This window comes from Egretta garzetta, unplaced genomic scaffold (genome assembly GCF_000687185.1).
Source record: "Egretta garzetta isolate BGI_Z169 unplaced genomic scaffold, ASM68718v1 scaffold271, whole genome shotgun sequence".
In the NCBI taxonomy this organism is placed as follows: domain Eukaryota; kingdom Metazoa; phylum Chordata; class Aves; order Pelecaniformes; family Ardeidae; genus Egretta; species Egretta garzetta.
The window spans coordinates 2,687,755-2,709,040 of NW_009258669.1; positions in this window are offsets into that span (position 1 = coordinate 2,687,755).

The following is a 21,286-nucleotide window of genomic DNA, read 5'->3' on the forward strand; positions in this document are numbered from 1 at the left end:
ATGCATATCTTTTTTTGAGTACCACAAAAAAAATGGAAAAAAAAATGGATGCAATGACAAATATTTTTCAAAGTTCAGTTTAGATGTCATTACAAAATAGGAAAAAATGTTCAACAAAGAGAAATATGACAATGGCCATTTGCACCTAGCAAAGTATTTGTATTGTATTTACATGGCAAAGTTTTAGTGGCAAGCAGTGTCTGTGTTCAGGGGTGACTTCTCTGAGAAGACACCAGGAACTGCCCCCATGTCAGACACAGGCAATTTCAGTGAGCTCCAAGACAGCCCTGCTGCTGCCCAAAGCTTAGCCCATCAGTAATATTGGTGGTGCCTCTGTGATAATATATTTAAGACAGGATAAAAAACAGTGTCACAGCTGGGAGAAAGAAGAGTGAGAACAATGTGAGATGAACACCATTGCTGACACCAAGGTCACTGAAGAAGGAGGGAGAGGAGGTGTTCCAGGTACTGGAACAAAAATTCCCCTGCAACCCAAGGAGAAGACCATGGTGAAGTAGGTTGTCCCCATGCAGCCCACAGAGGGCCCCATGACACAGCATGTGGTGATTCCCTGAAGGAAGATGCAGCACAAGAGCCCATGCCAGATCAAGCTCTTGGCAGGAGCTGCGACCCATGCAGAGGACCTCATGAAAGAGCAGGTTTTCTGGCAGAAACTGTGACCCATGGGGGACCAGGTTTGGAGCAGTCTACTCCTGATGGACTGTATCTCTTGAAAGGACTCATGATGGAGGAGTTCATGAAGAAATGCAGCCTGTGGGAAGGGCCCATGTTGGAGCAGTTTGTGAAAGACTGTCTCCCATGAGAGGGTCCCCACACTGGAGCAGTGGAACAGTGTGAGGAGGAAGGAGCAGCAGAGATGAAGTGTTATGAACTATCAACAACCCCTGTTCCCCATTCCCCTGAATTCACTTGGATGGGGTGGGGAAGAGGTTGAAGAATCATGAGTGAAATTAAGCCTGGGAAGAAGGGTGGTGGGAAGGTGTTTTTAGTTTGGATTTGTTTCTCACTGTCTATTTTTAACTGGCAATATATTAAATTAATCTTTCCTAAGTTGAGTCTGTTTTGCCTATGACGGTGGCTGGTGAATCTAAGCTCCCTGTTTTTATCTTCACCCACAAACTTTTTCATCATATTTTCTCCCCCTGTCCTGCTGAGGAGGAGGAGTGAGACTAAGGTTTCATGGGTACATGCAGCCAGCCACGGTCAACTCACCACAGTCCTTCGATCTTCCTTGCTTTGTGGCAGATGATAGTGGAAATCCACTAGCACACTTTTACCAATACTATGTAATTGAAATGGTGACTGTTCTTTTCATTATTTTAGTGACTTCTTACAGTCTCTTCAGGATACAGATTTGTTAAATGTCTAGTCAGTGCTAAGCTCACTGTAAGAAATACTGTAAGAGTCATTCATCAGGGGCATTCAGGTACCTTGTTTCAAATGATCATGCCTTTCTCTAGCACTTGGTGCCACAGATGGAGTGAGAGAGAAGAAAAATATATTTATATGAATTAGTGAGTTAAATCCAGTGGTAAAGGCGCCAGTGGTTTAACAAGATTCAATGGCAAAGTACACTTGATTATTTACTGCATAGAGGACAGGGTCAGACAAAACTGTCAGGGAGACCCTCCCATTGAGACACAAGGTTCAGAAAGGACCTCCTTGCCTTCTAAACTCCTTCCTCAGAGACGAGTTTAGGTGTGGCTGGATCCAATTCCAGTCCCAGACTTGGTCAATGGTTTATGTCTAAAGGATTATATATGCACAAACAATCCTTTATACCACTTAGCTAAGGTTTCAAAGTTTAGCATGCTATTAGTCACCCAAAATCTATTGTGGCAAGGAATCTCTCAGTCTTGAGGAGTAACCTTAAGAGGCATCCCTGCTCAAGGGGAGATCCTGGCATTTAGCCCATTGCCATGCAGGAGAGCTCCAAGGGTTCTCAGCCTGCTCGGTATTCATAGGATTGAGATGACTGTCTCATAGTCATATTTACATACTGACTGCAGATGTTAGTTTCTTCCAAATTTGGCATGAGTCAGACATTGACTAGCATTGTAGTTAGATGGACACATTGCCATAAATTAGACCTTGGCTATTGTGTTGTTATCCGTCTCTCCTGAATCCCCATTGACTTGGATGCATCCATCACAACCAGACACATCCATCATGACCACCATTGGTGGTTATTGCTTGAGCAGGGTTAGAGGAAAAGGTCAGATTGGGGTTGAGGGGCAGAGCACACTGCCACACTGGGCCTTTTTAAAAGGAAAACATCTAGTAAATGAAGACATCACTGATTTTAATTCAGACCTCCTGGACTGGTTTGGAGGCCTGTAGTTCTGTCCTTGTTCACAGTTATTAGTTCTGACTGTGTTTACCCATTTTTTTTTTTTTTTTTTTCTTTTACAGTCTCTGACCGAGTTTGGGCATCCACTTATGCATGGCTAATGTGCATTTCAAGGCTAAAGTTCCAAAGCTCAGCATGCCATTTAGATGTGACCAGAAACTGTGGCAGTTTCTGTGTCATCTGTGAGTGCAAAGAGTCAGTCTGAGTGAAGAACAGAGGTGTCCAATATAAGACATTAAGGAAATTTAGCCATCGCTGTCCAGAAATGGAATTATCAGAACTCCCTCCCTACCTCTATGGGTATAAAGACAATTGTTTATAGTCTCTCAGGTAGAAGTCTCTTAAGGTTGCACTAGTTCATAGGCTGCTTTTGAGTCTGTAAATACATGTCTACATGTATTTTATTTTAGACTGGATATAAGGAAGAAATTCTTTACAATGAGGGTAGTGAAACACTGGAACGGGTTGCCCAGAGAGGTAGTGGAGGCCCCATCCCTGGAAACATTCAAGGCCAGGCTGGATGGGGCTCTGAGCAATCTGATCTAGTTAGCAGTGTCCCTGCTCACTGCAGGGCGGTTGGACTAGATGACCTCTAGGGGTTCCTTCCAACCCAAAACATTCTATGATTCTATGATTTATTAGTGTTGCCAGCAGATTGAGGGAGGTGATCTTTCACCTCTACTCAGCCCTGAGGAGGCCCCACCTGGAGTATTGTGCCCAGTGCTGGGCTTCCCAGTACCAGAGAGACATGGCCATACTGGAGAGAGTCCAAGGAAGGGCTACAAAAGTGATGAAGGGAAGCATTTCTTCTAAGAGTAAAGGCTGAGAAAGTGGGGTCTGTTTTGCCTAGAAATAGAAGGCTCAGGAATATCTTATCTATGTATATAATTACCTGAAGGGATGGTGTAAAGAAGATGGAATTCTTTCCAGTTGTGCCCAGTGACAGGACTAGATACAATGTGCTCAAACTGGAACACAGGAGGCCCATCTGAATATCAAAAAACATTTTTTCATTATGAAGGTGACTGAGCACTGGCACAGGTTGCCCAAGGAGATTGTGGAGCATCCATCCTTGCAGAAATTCAAAAGCTGTCTGGACATGGTCCTGGACAACAGGCTTGACAAGGGCCTGCTTGAGCAGGGGGTTTGGACCAGACGACTTCCAGAAGTCCTTTCCAGGCTCAACCATTCTGTGATTCTGTGGCTATATTATGTTCAAAAAAAGAAAGTTCTGTGCTGCAACGTGTCATTAAATGATGGACAATTAAGATAACAAACTGTTATAGCAAGCCTTGAGCTTAATAAAATTGAATGTTGTAGAGTAAACAGAGCTAAATTTAAAGTATTAAGAATGTTACATTATTATGAAGTTACTTAGCTGGAAAACTGTATTTCTACAGAATCTACTTTTCCTATGGGTTTTGGCAGATAAAGTCTAGAAATGCAATGAATAGCTCTGCACAAGGGAATTTGTAATGTATGACTATGATACCATAACTGAGCTCACATGCAAATAGTTAATGGTAATTACAATGGTGGTTCCCTACAAATAGGTAAGTTTATTTCTATTATCCACTCCATTCAGTGTAAATATCATCAAGGTAGCCTTACAGTATTTACAAGCCTCAATTTATAAACTTATTATAATAGTAGTGCGTAGAGAAAAATAAATCTGAAACATCACTGGGTCAGTGATTGAAAAACCAGTTCACAAATTTGTCTATAACATCTTAGAGTGACTAAATAAGCAAGACTACTCATAGGAAGCTGTAGTGGGATGATGCTGGCTGGATGCCAGGTGCCCACCAAAGCTGCTCTATCGCTCCTTTCCTCAGCTGGACAGGGACAGAAAATGTAACAAAAGGCTCCTGGGTCAAGATAAAAATTGAAAGATCACTCAGCAATTACTGTCATGGGCAAAACAGACTTAAGTTGGGGAAATCAGATTAAATTTATTCTGAAAGAAATCAGAGTATGATAATGAGAAATAAAGCCAAATCTTAAAACAGCTTCCTACCACCACTCCCTTCTTCCCAGGATCAGCTTCACTCCCAATTTTCTCTACCTCTTCCCCCTGAGCAGTTCAGGGGGACTGGGAATGGGGGTTGGGGTCAGTTTGTCACACATTGTCTCTCCTTGTGCCACTCCTTCCTCCTGAGGGGGAGGACTCCTCACACTCTTCCCTTGCTCCAGCGTGGGGTCCTTCCCATGGGAGACAGTTCTCCATGAGCTTCTGCAATGTGAGTCTTGCCACAGGCTACAGTTCTTCATGAACTGCTGCAGCATTTGTTCCTTGCATGGGGTGCAGTCCTTCAGGAACAGAGTGCTCCAGCATGGGTCCCCCACTGGGTCACCAGTCCTGCCAGCAAACCTGCTCCAGTGTGGGCTTCCCATGGGGCCGCAGCCTCCTTTGGGCGCATCCAGCTTCTCTGGCATGGGGTTCTCCATGGGCTGCAGGTGGAGATCTGTTCCACTGTGAACCTGCATGGGCTGCAGGGGAACAGCCTGCCTCACCATGGTCTTCACCATGGGCTGCAGGGGAATCTCTGCTTTGGTGCTTGGAGCACCTCCTCTCCCTCCTCCTTGACTGATCTTGGTGTCTGCAGGGCTGTTTCTCTCACACATTTTCACGCCTCTCTCCAGCTGCAGTTGCATAGTTGTTGTTTTTTTTTTTTTTATTCCCCCTTCTTAAATATGTTACCACCGTTGTTTGTTGGCTCAGCTTGGCCAGCAGCGGGTCCGTCTTAGAGCCAGCTGGCGTTGGCTCTACCAGACACAGGGGAAGCTTGTATCATCTTCTCACAGAATACACCCCTGTAGCCCCCCTGCTATTAAAACCTTGCCATGCAAACCCAATAAAGAAGTACAAAAATGAAATGAGCTAAAACAAAGTTGCATGACTGAATAGGTCTGTAAAACTGCTTTTTCTGTTCACAGTCTCAACTATACAATGTCATTTGCCACTCTGTACTTTTAACCTTAATACTTTTTCTGGTACAAACAGGACATGGAATTTAAGGATTACTAATTCAGAATTTTCAGTTTCCATAAATGTCTATCTGTGACAGTGGATGAATCATGTGGCTCCTTATTTAGATGTGTTTCCAAACAGCTATTCTCAAATATCTTCAGGGAAATTAACTTGAAGAAATGCATACATGTATAAACCAAAAGTAGTTCAAGATCACCTAAGTACAATCTCAGTAAATGATGGACAATTACCTTGCAGAAAGTTAATTTTTTTTAAGTGGATTGGGTTAACTAAGTTAAGGTTATTTCCCCAAGTTTAGTCTGTTTTGCCTGTGACATTAATTGGTGAATTATCTCTCTCTGTCCTTATCTCTACCCACAAGCCTTTTGTTGTATTTTCTCTCCCTTGTCCAGCTGAGGAAGAGAGTGATAGTGTAGCTTTGGTGGGCACCTGGCATCCAGCCAGGGTCAATCCACCACATTAAGAAACATAATAATGTCCCAAGAAGTTCATAAGCTGCAGTCAGAGGTCACAAATGAAAGAATTTAATAGGATTTCTTCTCCTTCATTTGATGTACATGAATCTCTAAAGATATATTTTTATCAATGTAAGGAAGGTGATCTGTGGGAGCAGTATTGTACCCAGCAAAAGAACATTCCATTCTGTCTGCTTGCTGATGTCTGTCACCCATGTGAGGTTCTCATTATCATCGAATATGACATGTTATGAATGAAGTGATTTGTTCTATTTCCAGTTATATCAGATTGTTAATCAGTAGCCGCAAAATATTTGTGGAAGCACTCATTTGGCTAAGTACATCATTTCCTCTTTTCTCTTTCTAATCCACATGATGCAATTTTACTATTTACAGTATGTGGGAATATTTAAGAATAATAACAAAGTTCAGACATATGCAGTGAGTATTATTTTAGACATTATATGTCTATTTCTGAATTCCTGTTGTCTTTTTAATTGATTCTGGGTGAAACTTCCTTCCAAGAGGTAGAAATTGGTAGGCAGTGAAGAAAATATAAATCTTTACTATTTATTTATTCATTTATTCATTCATTCATTTATTATAGTGAGGACAAGTATAAGAGTCCAGTACTAATAAAACTATTCTGTATATACTGCCAGTGTTCCCTGTCCTGACCTAAATAAAGTACCTCTCTCCTTTTAGAGTGAATTGTAACTCACTATCATTGTGTGTTCACTCTTTTGATTATTCTGGGCAGACACCATGAAGTGAGAATTGTGCCATGTCTGATATAGTTTATTAACTAATAGATCTATGACTTACTAACTAATAGATCTATGACTAACCTACTCTGTTTATGAAATTATATATATATCGGTAAATATATATATATTTAGTAATTTATTGCCTCATTAGTCAGAGTATTTTACAAAAAAAAATTGGTTAGATAATTTTAACATCATTAAATGAGGTATATTGATATTTATCTCTACAGAGCTATACACATATGTTGTCAATAGAACTCAAACATAAAACAAACACAGTGAAGGATATTTATTTTTTTTTCCTCCATAGTTTTCTGCACTGGGATATTCTACTGTACTGTAGAAGCAAAAATTGTGAGAATTATTAACTATTAAACTTTTATTACTAATTAATTAAAGAGGGAGGTGATTGATAGCTATATGTGCAATTTTGTGAGACTGTCTTCCAGAGCAAACATCTTTTAATAATTCTCTCTGGCTTTCCCCTTATCTGTTCCCCATACTATAATTTCCTGGCTATTCCTTTGTGCTGCAAAAAAACAGAGACTACACAGCAGATCACTGACAAATTTAAATTAAAAAAAAAAAACAAAGATAATTCCTACTTTTAGAGGTAGGGAAAAGAAGAGGAGTTGGTATAAAATAATTTTAAAATGTATTTTGAGAAAACACGTTTGTTGTATTTGAAGGCATGCCTCCCACCAATACAAAAGCAAACATAGATGTGGTAATGTACTGCCTTCCTTCTTTCTGCCAAAGGAAAAAAGGAAAAAGCATGCTCTAAAAGAGCTATAAGATAAGGGAGTTCAAATGATCTCATCAGAGAAGTAGGGCAATAACTGTCCTAATTTGGCAGGAAAAAATAATAACGTAGAAAACAAGTTGGATTAAAGAGAAAGTAAGCAGAACACTGGGAGATTGCTCAATGCCTGGCGGTATCCTCTGAAATCTCCTCAAGAATACCGGTAATGTCTTGTACAGCTGTATATTTGCAAAAAAGAAATACATATTAAAAAAATAATGTGGAGTTATGAATAATTTGAAACTTGAATCAAATGAATTCCTGCTAATCCCAGATCTCTTTTTAGTATGCAATAAAATTATTGTGATAGTAAATAGCCTTGGTAGATAATCTCGCTATATCACAAACTACCATTCCTAAGAGCATGGGATGCTCACAGTGAGTGCAAGTCCAATGAGTGCATAGGTGTGTCAGACACCTAATATCAGGGCATGCACATTGCAGAATGTAGAACAGTGGAATAACGATGATCAACAAGATTACATATTGTGACTAAAGAAGAAGACTGTACCTGAAACAGACATATGAGTGGAAAATTACAGTGTTAACTATAAAAACAAATAGACCATGGAAATTGGATAATCTTAACGAGCTTGATTGCTCAAAAAGAATATAAAAAAGTGTCTCTGATAAATAAAAACTAAATCTCAAAGCAAAAATAAAACCTGTACTTGTTTATACAGAGAATTATTCTGATATTGAAGAACAGACTGGGTACATTAATACAGAATGGAGAAGAGCAAGTATGAAAATGAAGTATTAGAATTTAAGAGTTAGAAGTGTAAATGTGAGATTATCCAGACATTGATATAAACCTGAAAAGAATTATTGATTAAAAGACCAATCTTTAGAGAGAGGTGGCTGGTTTGAAAGAAGGTAATGAGTAGCTGAAAGGAATGCAACAGAATTTCAATATTTTTCAAAAACTTATATTGAAATACGTTGTCTAGATAGAGCTAGTTACTGCGGTGTTTAGTAATCAGAATCATGAAGAGGTAATACAGATGTTTAGAGGAGCAGCTCAGGGCTATGGATGACTTGGTTTATGCTATGTTGCTCCCACGAAAGGAATGCTATCACAAACTAAGCCAGGAGAACCTCTTGCTTCCAGTAATTTCTCATGAAATCATAAATCAAATTCACAGCTATAGTATGTACACTAGGGAACCTAGTAATGTGGAAACCAAACCAACTTGACTGTACTGGGAACAAGAAGGGGGTAGAAAAATTTAAGTCCAAATTCTGGAGGTGATAAGAATTGAATGCAGCTGTTACCCACTATAAATCAGTGGGAAATTTAGACTAAAATAAATAGCTTGGGAGGAGGTATCAGGCCTCAATATTAACAGCCTTAGGCATGACATGATATACAGACCAAAATGTCAGAAGAATTTATTTATTTTTTGCGGGTTGCAGGCAGTGTAACTAAGTAGTGAATGAGATAAAACAATAAAAAAGGCACTATCAAGCTAATATGACTGTATGATTACAGTCTTTGTATTAGAACAATAGATACAAACTAGGAAAGGCATCCTGGAAAACAATGAACTTTTAAAAGCTGGCCTCTCAGTACAAGATGTCAACAGAAGCTGTTCTACAGCAACAAATACATCAGATCTATCAAGTGAAACACATAGTTACAAGAGGAAGACAACAGCATGGAGAAAGTACAGGGTGACTGCCAAAATGAAAGAGGAAAAATAAAGTGCCAGGAGGTTGAGGAGTTCAGGAAAAGTATTGTTCTTTATAAAAAACTTTTTTAAGATTTGAAACAATCTTGGAGTCTCTTAGGACAACAAAATTTTCAGAAAGCTTAAAAAAAAAAGAAAAAAAAAAAAAAGAAAACTCAACAATGAAAGTGAATGCCCTCAGGTGCTTATCCTTATAATATATAATATTATAAATATCCAGAGGTGAAGCAGGTATTTTGTAACTGATAGGGCTAATTCCATAGCTGCTATGGAATTGTCTTATATGCCTATTTTGGGGGTAGAAATAGAGATGGAAAAATTCTGGACAGTTTTTCCACTCTCTTGGCCTTTAGACTTCATAATAAACTAAGCAAACTGTCAGTTATTTGGGAACTTGGGTGAAGGTACTAACAGTTTTTTCTGGAAAGATTAAGCAAATGCATGTAAAGTGAAATCCTGGCATATCAATGGGAGGGTGGAGGGTGTTAGGGGTGTTTTAAAAAATAGCTCGCTGACCCTACTTTTAGGCAGATGATGACAGGAAATGATGTTTTAATGACACACAGTGTAGTGATAGATTTAGTTAATTTTCAGGCCTGGTTAGAAATGCCTCAGGCTATTACAGTTCTAGTCAATCATGCAATTTGTTATTATCAAAAAAATTGGAATGGTGCTTCTGTCAAAAGTTGTCCCAGAGAATGCCATAGCTATATGCAGAAAATAGGAAGAGACTTGACAACTCAGAGGCAGTATTATGTATTTACACAGCCTATGTAAAGTGAGAGGGCTAATTCAAAAAGCAATTCAGATTGCCCTCAGAGAAAATCTCAGCAATTGCAGAAGTGTTAATTGACTTGGAGGAACAGGAAGTATTTCACAAATGCAGTTCAGTAACTCACCAACATAGTAGGTTATAAAAGGCAGATGTCATATAGAGATTAACAATGACTGTTATGTTTAAACAAAGTAACTCCTGTCAATTCCAGTGGTCGCATGCTACTTAGAGACAGAAGCAGCTATTGGAAAAAGGATGAAGCTGTTTTCTATAATAAACAGTGGATTTTCAGCTATCTCCTGGCATGAGGAGAATCAGTGTAAATTTACCTTAAAAATTTGGGAATTCATGTATGTGGTTTCTTGTAGCAGTAGAGAAAGCTTTTGTATAACACTTCTCATGATTATTAATACCTCAGACATTTTTCAGATGTGTCGACATACTAGCCTTAATCGTAGTCAATTTTCAACTCTGATTAATTGCAGGCTGTTTATCTAAATTTGCCAGGGGGGTTCAAATTAATGCGGTACTATCCTTCTCTCCAATGTCTATTACTGTTTTGTAGTGTCACACATTGTTGAAAAACTTCTGTTTTCTTGACCGAGATGGGTGTATTAAAGCAAAGGTAAAAAGAATAATAGATATCCTTCAAATCTCCTCATAGGGGCTTTATGAGCTTTAGTTAATATTTGTACAGTGCTCCGAGATCTTCAGATGCCTAGGCACCAGAAGATATTGCTATTTTTTTAATTACAATGAAGATTACTATGTGTTCCCAAACCCATAAGAGTTTGGGGATGTTACAGTGGAATACAACAGTAGTTCCCCAGGCAGTGACTCATTATGGCAAGTTTTAGAAAAAAAATTTACCTCTCTAGTGCACTTTCATAGAATCATAGAATCATAGAATGTTTTGGGTTGGAAGGGACCCCTAGAGGTCATCTAGTCCAACCCCCCTGAAGTCAGCAGGGACACTGCTAAATAGATCAGGTTGCTCAGAGCCCCGTCCAACCTGGCCTTGAATGCTTCCAGGGATGGGGCCTCCACTACATCTCTGGGCAACCTGTTCCAGTGTTTCACCACCCTCAGTGTAAAGAATTTCTTCCTTATATCTAGCCTAAACCTACCCTGGTTTAGTTTAAAACCATTACCCCTTGTCTTGTCACTGCTGGTCCTACTAAAAAGATTTTCCCCATCTTTCCTATAGGCCCCCTTTAGGTATTGAAAGGCCGTAATCAGGTCTCCCCGCAGCCTTCTCTTCTTCAGGCTGAACAAGCCCAACTCCCTCAGCCTGTCCTCATAGGAGAGGTGCTCCAGCCCTTGGATCATTTTTGTGGCCCTCCTCTGGACCCTCTCCAACACTTCCATGTCCTTCTTGTGCTGAGGGGTCCAGAGCTGGATGCAGTACTCCAGGTGAGGTCTCCCCAGAGCAGAGTAGATGGGCAGAATCACCTCCCTCAACCTGCTGGCCACGCTTCTCCCCATGCAGCCCAGAGTACGGTTGGCCTTCTGGGCTGCCAGCGCACATTGCCAGCACTTTGTAACACTGTGATTAATTTACCAACATTTTTGGTATTTTTTTACAATCTGACAGTCAGTGCATGAATTGATTAAACTGATCTACAATTATATAAAGATTTTGAGAAAGAAACATAGAACCTGGTAACTTGTTATGTAGCCAATGGCATTTATCTGCATAAGTATAATATTTGGTCATAAAGGTGCACTTTTATTTTACTAAATACTTCTAGCATCTTTTATTTTCTTTTATCTCCATTATTGAAGAGTATTGTACTTGGTTGGTATGGGAATGATAAAAGATGATAAGCAAATTTCAGTGCTCATGTAAGCATTCTGCATCTCCTACCAAATCTGCCTTTATAATTTTTAATTGATTTTGAGATTTGTTAATTATTTTTTTTGTGGGGGACAGTAATTGGAAATCAATGTTGCAAATTAAAAACTCTGTTTTAATAAATAGGATAAGAAAACAGTCATGACTCCCAAGTTATACTAGTCACATTTTAATAAGGCTTTCTCTAGAATGTCTCCTACAGTTTTTGGAAGGAAGTTCAGTGCCATTCCTCAAAGACTCCTGCATTGTAAGATCATGTTTCAGCCCCATTAAAAATGCACCTAGAAAGCATTTTTTTAAAAAAAAACAACACGTCTTGATTTTAATTAGTGTATTTTACATTGGATGTTCAGTGTATAGGATGCAATAGATTTACAAAAATTGCAGACTTGCAACTGAATGCCATTAAACATTTAAAATATTTATTTTATTTTTCCAGATATAGGAAAACTGTGATGAAGGGACAAGATGCAGAGTGTGTGTAAATTATCAGTCTTGGTGTTGTGATGATGCTCTTTTGACTTTGTTGTGTGGAATTCTTTTTGTGATGTAAGTGAAGTTTGTGAAGATTGTAGATGGTGTGGTGAATGTGTATTTTAATGATAATTCCAGACACTGAAAAACAAAAAATAGTACCCATAGTTCATCTCAGTGACTTTAAATACACATAGAGATGCTCACAATCTTAATGCAGTTAATCTGAAAAGAATTGTGGTGATAGAGCCACAGATGGTTTTTGTGTAACACCTCCCACTTGTCTAGCAGTAAGCTGGAAACATAAGATCAACTGAGAACTACTATTCCAAAAAAATGTTACTCACAAAAGATAAGCAGCTTTGGTAGAAAAGAGTCTGAGTTTACCTGGTAAGGTTTTGTAGTGGGGCGGAGGACTGCAGGGTGACTTCTCCAACAGCACACCAGGAATCATCCCCATGCCAGGCACAACCAGCTTCAGCCAGCTCCAAGACAGATCCATTGCTGTCCGTGGAGAGGAGCTCATTCAGGAACAGGTATGATGGCACTGCTTTATAATTTGTGTGAAGCTGAGAGATCTTCCCTAAATTAATCCTCCTATCTAACTCTGGACACTTCTAGCCTCTTGGGATACTGTCTTCTCCCAGAAGAGCAAAGGACATAGAAGAGTTTGAGGGGCCTGAAATAGCATTTGATACTTCAGTGTTTAAGCAAGAAAGGTTTTTCCTCCTACCAGTCATGTGCTGCAAAAGAGATATGGGTTTCATATGAAACTACTTAATATATCTTTCTTACAAGTTCCACAATTTGTGAAGTAAAACATGCTGGACAAAAGCCATTGTCATTTCTCTTCCATGAAACAGAAATCTTCATTTTAACAGAATAAATATTTAAAAAATAAAGGTAACTGTAGAACTGTATAGAGGAAAAATTGCATGGTTTATAAGAAAAAAACCCAAGCTCCACTAAAAGGATCAAAAATACAAATTACAAAAAACACCCCAAACTATGTTTTCAAAATTATAGTCATACAGGTAGAAAAAGCACTTAAAAACATATTCATAAAGAATAATAGGTCAGAAAAAGCCTACTACTTTTATATGCATCGTATGGATTATTCTGCCACATTTATTTTCTTTGAGAGATTGATTTCTCATGGCAAGTACTGTGTATCTGTCATTTAAGAATTGAATAACGTGGACAATTCTGGTGAAAAATATACAGATGGTTCCATATTTGAGCCAGTACCATTTGGGAAATGACATTAAGTCTTTAAATAAAACCAGAGAGGCAAAATGTTTATTTACAATGTATTTATGATGAAACATTCATCATTCCCTAGCTATTTTCTATTTGAAACACTGTGCTGTAAGAAAAGGAAAGAAACTTTTGCTTGGAACTCTATTAGATAGCTAGTGTAATGTAGATATTCAAAAATATTTAAGAGATGTTTTGTACCTACTAGAATGGGAAAATAAGATCAATATTTTCATCTCTGCTTCTATTTAATAAACAACTCATTGGCTTTGCAGGAATTATAGCAGACAAGAAGTCATAGGTATCCTTTCGGCATTCTCAAAGGCATGTGTCAAGAAGAAAACATAAAAAATTGTAATTGCTTTATGATTAGCACAAGATAAGATACACCATAATTTGTCCAGATATAACAAAAAGAAAAATAATACTAAAAGTAGTTATTAAGTTTAGTTTTTTCTTTACTAAATATTTTCAGAGGCAGTTGCCTTTTTTTGGTTTTGTCAAATGATTAGTTCAAATTTCCGTTTTAATCTATCATATGAGGAAAATCCTCTTTTTCATAAACATGGGCCCCTCTTAAAGTGTTGTCACTTATCAAAATACAATTGATGGTGTATGACTGACACATATCTGATTTATTTGCAAGTATATTTTTTTCTTAGTTTAAGAGAAAAAAAACACTTCTGAAATAATTTTCATGATGGACAGAGATACTGATATTAGCTTCAGATTTTACTGGGAAAGAATAAGAGAAAGGTGGAAAATAAAGAAGAGTTTATAAAGAACATAATTTTTTGAAATCCATTTTAAAATATCTTTAACTTTAATCCACTTCCAGGTGATACTTACTAAGTGATATCACAAATACTTTTGTACCAGAAGATAACTTTGCTCCTTACAAAGGATTTATCAATTGTATCTTTCAAAATTGTCAGACAGATGAGAGCTTAGTCTCCTAATGCATCTCTAAGACTTTGCAGGTCTGTGTAGGTTTCTGTACTTTGGTGATATATTGTCACTGAAATATTAAGTTCCTTGCATCTGATAAGAAGTCCTCACAAAAATAATTTTGAAACAGTAAACTGATTTGGATAAGGTAAAGACTACTTAACTTAATCCTCTTTTCTGTATTTTTGTAGGACCCTATCATGTTTTAAGTCTAGACTTCAATAATTTAAGTAAACAATAAGTAACAAAATTCAGTCACCAATACCAGGCTTTCTTCTGTAGCCCTTATCTGGCTATTACTGCAAATTTCAATAGTGCATGATTTTTCACAAATTTCATTAGTACACCATTGATTGCTCATTTTTTCAGCTCTCAAAACAATTTAACATATTCTCTTTCATGCAGAGAATAACATATTCATATTATTTGATTTTTGATGAAACCAAATGACCCTTTAAATTTGCAATAGGGTTCTTTAATTTTGTATGAGTTTCTTTACTGCTGTTCATTTAATTCTCTGTTTCCATTAACCATCTGCAAGCATTTGACTCTATGACAATTATTCAGCTGTGCCACATCATGACTGACATATTTTATAAATGTTTAAAGGGAAAAGAGAGCAAGAAAGGAGGGAAAAGCCCCACATTCAAACAAAAAAGTCACAGTTTAGAATCCTGTATTTTCCATACAGCTGAGACATCTGAATAGTAATTATTGGCCCGATTGTAAATCCAACTTAATTGCATTTTGTCTTCCTTTCTGATGAGCATTTCATGATGATGATGATTACTCCCTCTAAAAGATGTTCAGTCCATTGATATTTCCCCACAATGATAGCCAGGGGGCTCTGAGATAAAAGACTATGTAGACAAATATGCTTTTTTTCTGTTTCGATTAATTCAGCTATGATTTTTCAAGTGAGAAAGAATCCCCGTGTATTCAAGTGAGAAAGAATCCTGGTTTAGATGTCTATCATCTCCCAGCCTGCCCTCCACATGGGGGGAATTGAGCTAGTGTTCATTAGAAAGTGCTTTAATTAACAAACATATCTGAGAGGCCAAGCTGGGGTAATCAGTGCTGATTAACTAGGCCACCTCTCTGCGCAAATTAAGAAAGCCGTCTTCCTTTATTTTTAAAAAACCTTCCATTCAAAAGAATCTCAGTGATTGTTTGAATGGTTTGGATTACTAAAATATTTAACCATAATAATTTATTCTTAATTTCCACATGTTTATTGATGAGTTATATAGAAACTTTAGACAAGCCCTGTGGCACAAGGAAGAGACTTAACATGTTTTCATCCATCTCTGTGTTTCACAGGACCCCATTAAGTTAAATTTCCACTGCAAGCTTAAATACACAAGTGGAACCAAATGAGTGCAGAATTAAAAAGCTCTTATGCCTTTGGCATTTTTGTCTGGGTTTTAAAAGTGTGATGAAAGCTCTGACAGAAGCATGGAGTTCACGCTGTCTGGAAGGACATATACCATTGAATATTATGAGAAATAAATAGTATTTAAGAGAAAGAATAAAGGAAAAAATAAAGACAAATACTTTTGCATGTTCCTTTTGATGAGTATTTTTGGTTTGGCATAAATGGGTATACCAAAATAAGAATGTCTTCTGACTGCTCATTGTCATACTTCCTTGCAGCAGCTTGGATGAATTTCTTCAAACTTCAAAGAAAAATCAGGCACAGAACAGTCCTTTTCATTATCGAGGGTTCCCAGTTGAAACCAGAGGCCATGCTAGAGATAATAGATCAAAGCTCTTTGTTCCTTCTACCAGGAGAGAAAAGAGAAAACTTTGGGGATGTTCGTAGTAGTGGGCAAAGTACATTAAAGAAAATCAAGTGGAGTCTGGATGTTGTCCAAACTGAAGATGTCTGAAGATGAAGAAAGTTCTGCATAGTCAATTCTTGCCTTTTTCTACTGCGTAACTATTAATTAATTTTTCTCTCAGATTAAATTTGAAACGTACAGATAATTCACCTTACCATTTCCCTATGATGAAAACCAAAAGCTGTACAGTGAGAGTACATTTTTTATTCAGGACTATAGTATTATGTGAAAATTCAGATCTCATGATTCTTGGATACGTCACTCTTTCTACAAGAAATATGGAGTTATGCTGGTACCAGTGAGTCCCTGCAATCAAAATATGTGCCCAACACCTTCACACACTGCAAATTTTTTAGAGACAGAGTACTGGAATATACCTGCACTTAATATCAAGATTTCCTAGAAGGCTAAGGAATCTAAGCAATGGTTTTGGTTGTTTTGGTTTTTTATTTTAAGAAACATAAAATGTATGGCATTTTTTTCCATGATCTATTTTAATGAACATCTTTGCTCTTCCCTCCCCCTTGTTAATTCTTTACTGCAGTGAGGTTTTGCTAACTTAAAATTTCTCTTCTAGCTTTTTTTATTCTAAATTCTTTCCTTTAGAGTGAAAATTATAATAAAATCTCATCATACAATATAGCTAGGAAGGAGTGCAATTCTGAATTATATCTTCAAATCATTTCAGTGTTATTGGTTTTGTCCTCCCTAGTGGGAGAAATACTACAGTTTCATTGTGTACTGTCCTAAATGCTACAGTTTACATCCTCTGTATATTACGGATTTGGTATGTGCTCTTTGGAACTCATATTGAAAGACAGGTAAGTACTGATGTGGTGTGAATTAATGTGTAGTTCATACAGATAAAAATTTAAGTCACTAGTTGTATTCTACTCATTACCTTTGTTTAGCTGATATTCATTAATTTATATAAAAAAACCTTTTTCCAGGGATCAATATGATTCTACTCAGGTTTTTGCATAGGGGGTATTTTTTAATTTTCTGTAATTACCTGATTGTGTCATAGTTTTTACCTGAAATGTATGAAAGATTACAATTTGGACTATCTCACTATGTCCTTTGCCATTGATTCCTTCTTTATAACATGATAGGCTATAAAAATAGCAGTAGGACCAGCACTCTTAATTTGTAAATTACTTACCTTCACTTTTTGTTTCTTTTTTGAATGAAATATTCTAAAGACCTGTCAACCTGAATGTGTTATAGGAATTATAATGTGATGGTCACTTGCTAGTTCAAACATAAATTTTAATAGGTAACTCAAAGGCAAACTCTAAGACCATTAAATTTATATACAACAGCATCTGGCTTCACTTTTTTAATGACAATTATAATATTTTTGAAGAATTCTAACTGTGAAAATGAACAGAACTTGATATGGGATTCCTACTTATACTTAAATATAATTGTCAGGAAAAAAAAAAAAAGTGTTCCTTCTCACATATTCATTCTCTTTAGGGCAGTTATTCTCATCCTTAACTCGTTGTCCTTTCCCTTAGGATTCTTGCTTTTTAAAAATTTTCACAAGCGGAAGAACAAACCTTTTGATCTTTCTTTTCAAATTTCCCAGGTTTGTAATGCTTGCAATTAAAGCTGCAAAATGAAAACTGTTAGTCAACAGCAGTTGTATGAAGCAAAGTTTTTACTGGATCTGTGCAAATTTAAAGAAATGCAAAGTATTCTATAATCAATATATTTTATGCTACTTAGAAAGAGGATTTTCAATTAAGGCTGCCTGTATAAAAGATTTATTGAGCTGTAAAAAAGCTTAGAAATTGCTCACAATGCATCTCAGCACATCTAAAACTGTACTTAAAAAGGTTTTCAAAAAATTTTGAACAGATATTATTCCTCTGCATTAGTATTTTCTAGAAGGTTGCAAAACTATATTTACCACCTCCCTGTTGCTGACTCATCCTAAATTATTGCCTTTATTAATACATTTTTATTTTAGAGCACATCTGAAAAAAGTATCATTCTCATTTTCCAAAAATTGGAGGCATGAAAGTCCTATGTCAGAGGTTCTAGATCAAAATATTAAATGTTTTGTATATACTATGTTTATTTTAGTATGAAATTTTAAAACATGGTTTCAGCTACTTTGTTTCAGTGTACTGCACAGCAGAAGATGTATTATAGTAGATTTTTTTTTTAAAGGTAGTGAAGATGATCCCCTGAAGGTCTCTTTGCCTTGTGGTTTTTGAGGTAAAAGTACAGAAAATCAAGAAAAACACTTTTGAATATTTAAAGAATAAAAATATGAAAAATGTGGGTAACTCAAATGTCATTCCCCCAAATATCTGAATGCTTAGCTAAATTTCTTGAAAATTAAACACAAATCTTATAAGGTCTAGAGCAAAATTTTCTAAGACTTGATTCTGTCTGAGATCAGAATGCCTCTTTTATTCCACTTAACGCCATGTACTTCTCTATACATATGTTTGTCATAAATGTTGGGCAAAGTAATTGGAAATAAAACAAGATTATAATAATCAAACATTTGAAATCTCCTAAACCCCTTCTTTCACAGGTATCTTTTTGCTTCCATAAGATTTCATGTCAAGACTTAAATGATTTGAAGAATTTCTTTTTCTATAGCCAGCTGAGCAAGGACTGTGAGATTCCAGAAATAAAGATAATAAGTTATACAGTGTATTCATTATTGTAAGATCATTTGATCAAATACTTTTAAATCTAGCAGTAACAAGACATTTGCCACAGGGACAATGAAACTGCCAATTATATTAATATTAACTCAATGAATGCATGTTATTAAGTTAATCCAATCATGTGGGGAAAGCCACCCACTATTTGCTGCAACAACTGGAAAGGGACAATGCAAATCCTAATCCTCAATTCAGAGTACAATAGAGAACTCATCATAGAATCATGTGATTTTCTTCTATATCCTTCAAGCTCTATGTTTAATTTTCAGTATATCTGGGGTTGGGCTGGAAAGGGCATTCAAAGATCATCTAGTCCAAACACCCTGCCATAGGCAGGGGCATATTTCACTAGATCAGATTGCTCAAAGCCCTCTTCAGCCTGAGCTTCGACACTGCCAATGATGGGGTATGAACATTTTCTCCAGGTAACCTATTCCAGTGTCTCACCACCTTCATTATAAAAGAATTTCTTCCTTATATCCAATGCAAATCTACATTCTTTTATTTTAAAACCATAGCCCCTCGTCCTGTCACTACGGGCCTTGGTGAAAAGTTTTTCTCCAGCTGTGCTTTAGCTTTCCTGATCCCATCGCTACACATCCGAGCAGCTTCCTTATAGTCTTCCCAGGACACAAGTCCCTAGTTCCATTGCCCATTACTTTCCTTCTTATGTTTCAGTTTGACCAAGAGGTCCTTACTGAGTCATGCTGCCTTGCCTTCCTTGCCTGATTTCTTACATGTAGGAATTGAGAACTCTTGTCCTCTAAGAATAATGTTCTTAAAGAGCTGACAGCTCTGTTCAGCTCCTTAATCCCTGAAGGCAGATTCCCGGGGGTCCCATCCACTAGTTCCATAAATGACTGAAAATTCACTTTCTTAAAATTATCTCTCACTGTAGGTTCCTCAACAGTTATTGTGGCTGACTAGATGACAAATTATGTGCAGCACTTCTGAGTTCGTCAGGAATACACAGAGAAAGAGACAGAGGCATCAGACAATTACTAAAGCCTCGGTTTTGAGTGTAAATCATGATATAAATGAGTATGCTTGCATGTTTGGTGTTGGTAGTATTTTTTGCACTTTTGGGCTTCACAGAGTTGGTGAAACAAATATCTCATCATCTGCCTTTACTGCTCCAGGAGTTACTTTTTGGGCTAGGAAAGAAAGCATTAAGGATGAACAAATCATGACAACGGTGGTTAAGTAAATAATTTTTCTTATGTTATGGGTTTGGGATAAGTTTTCTCTTGCACTGAATGGCCTTCTTCATTTCTGCCAATATTTCTTCCTGAAAAAGAAAACTAGTTTTATCAAATTGTCTGATTAATTTATTCAGAAAAGCTCTTTTTAAAAGTATAATTAATTTCTCATTACAGTCAACAGCATTTTTACATTATTTTTTTTAAAGTGCCACTCAATTTAGCCTCTATCAAAGTACTGCAACTGAATTAAAGTGCTACCAATTTGTGCCAAAAGCAAATTTGGCTTTAGGTGCTTAGTACATTATATTTGGATAATATCATATTTGAAAGGAAACAGTTTGGGAAAGTATGGAGTAAGAAATAATTGAGTTTCATGTTAAAATAATTCTATGCATCTTACTCATTAGCTTTCTCAACATTCCTGTAACTTGTTTCATATTAGGCTTACGTAATCCACCATTTACTGGTAAATGTTTCTGTGCTTTAACAAGTAAGGTTTGCAATACAAGTAAATGGAAATAATCTCTTATAAGCAGGTTGTTTACAGCTGCTATCAAGAAGCTGCTTTGTTTCTGTTTCTTAAGCTAAGCATACGAAAAAGTCTGATTGCTTGGAAAAACAGTTATTAACTTTGCTCATGAAGGACTAAAAAATGAGAAATTATCAAAATAATTAAAAAGAAATCCTAAAAATGTTGGCATACAAGAACATTCACTGAATCTCTGTGAAGGTCAAAGCTCCAGCAGAAAACAAACCAGAAAAGAACAAAGCAGATAATGTTAAACTTCAAAACTTGCAAAGCTTAGGATAGAATTAGGTGTGATGCTGGGAATTAGGAAAGTAAAAAATTACTTGAAGAAATAAAAAGGTAAAAATTCAAGAACCCAGGGGGGTCTTTAAGGGTCAATGAGACTCATGTTACAGCTTATGACAAACAACATAGTCATAGAGTAATGGAATGGATAGAAATTAGCTATGTGAATGTCATATGAATTGTTTAAATAGAAAAGAGGAATGATTTAATTCGACATGCATATTCCTGCTTGGCCTGCAAGTCATGAACACTTTGAGATTAGAGAGGTTAAGGCTACTTCCGCCATACCATTGCGGTAGCTTTGCATTCTTCCTTTTTTACTGAACAGGAAAATGTCAGTTCATCTGGGAGTGGG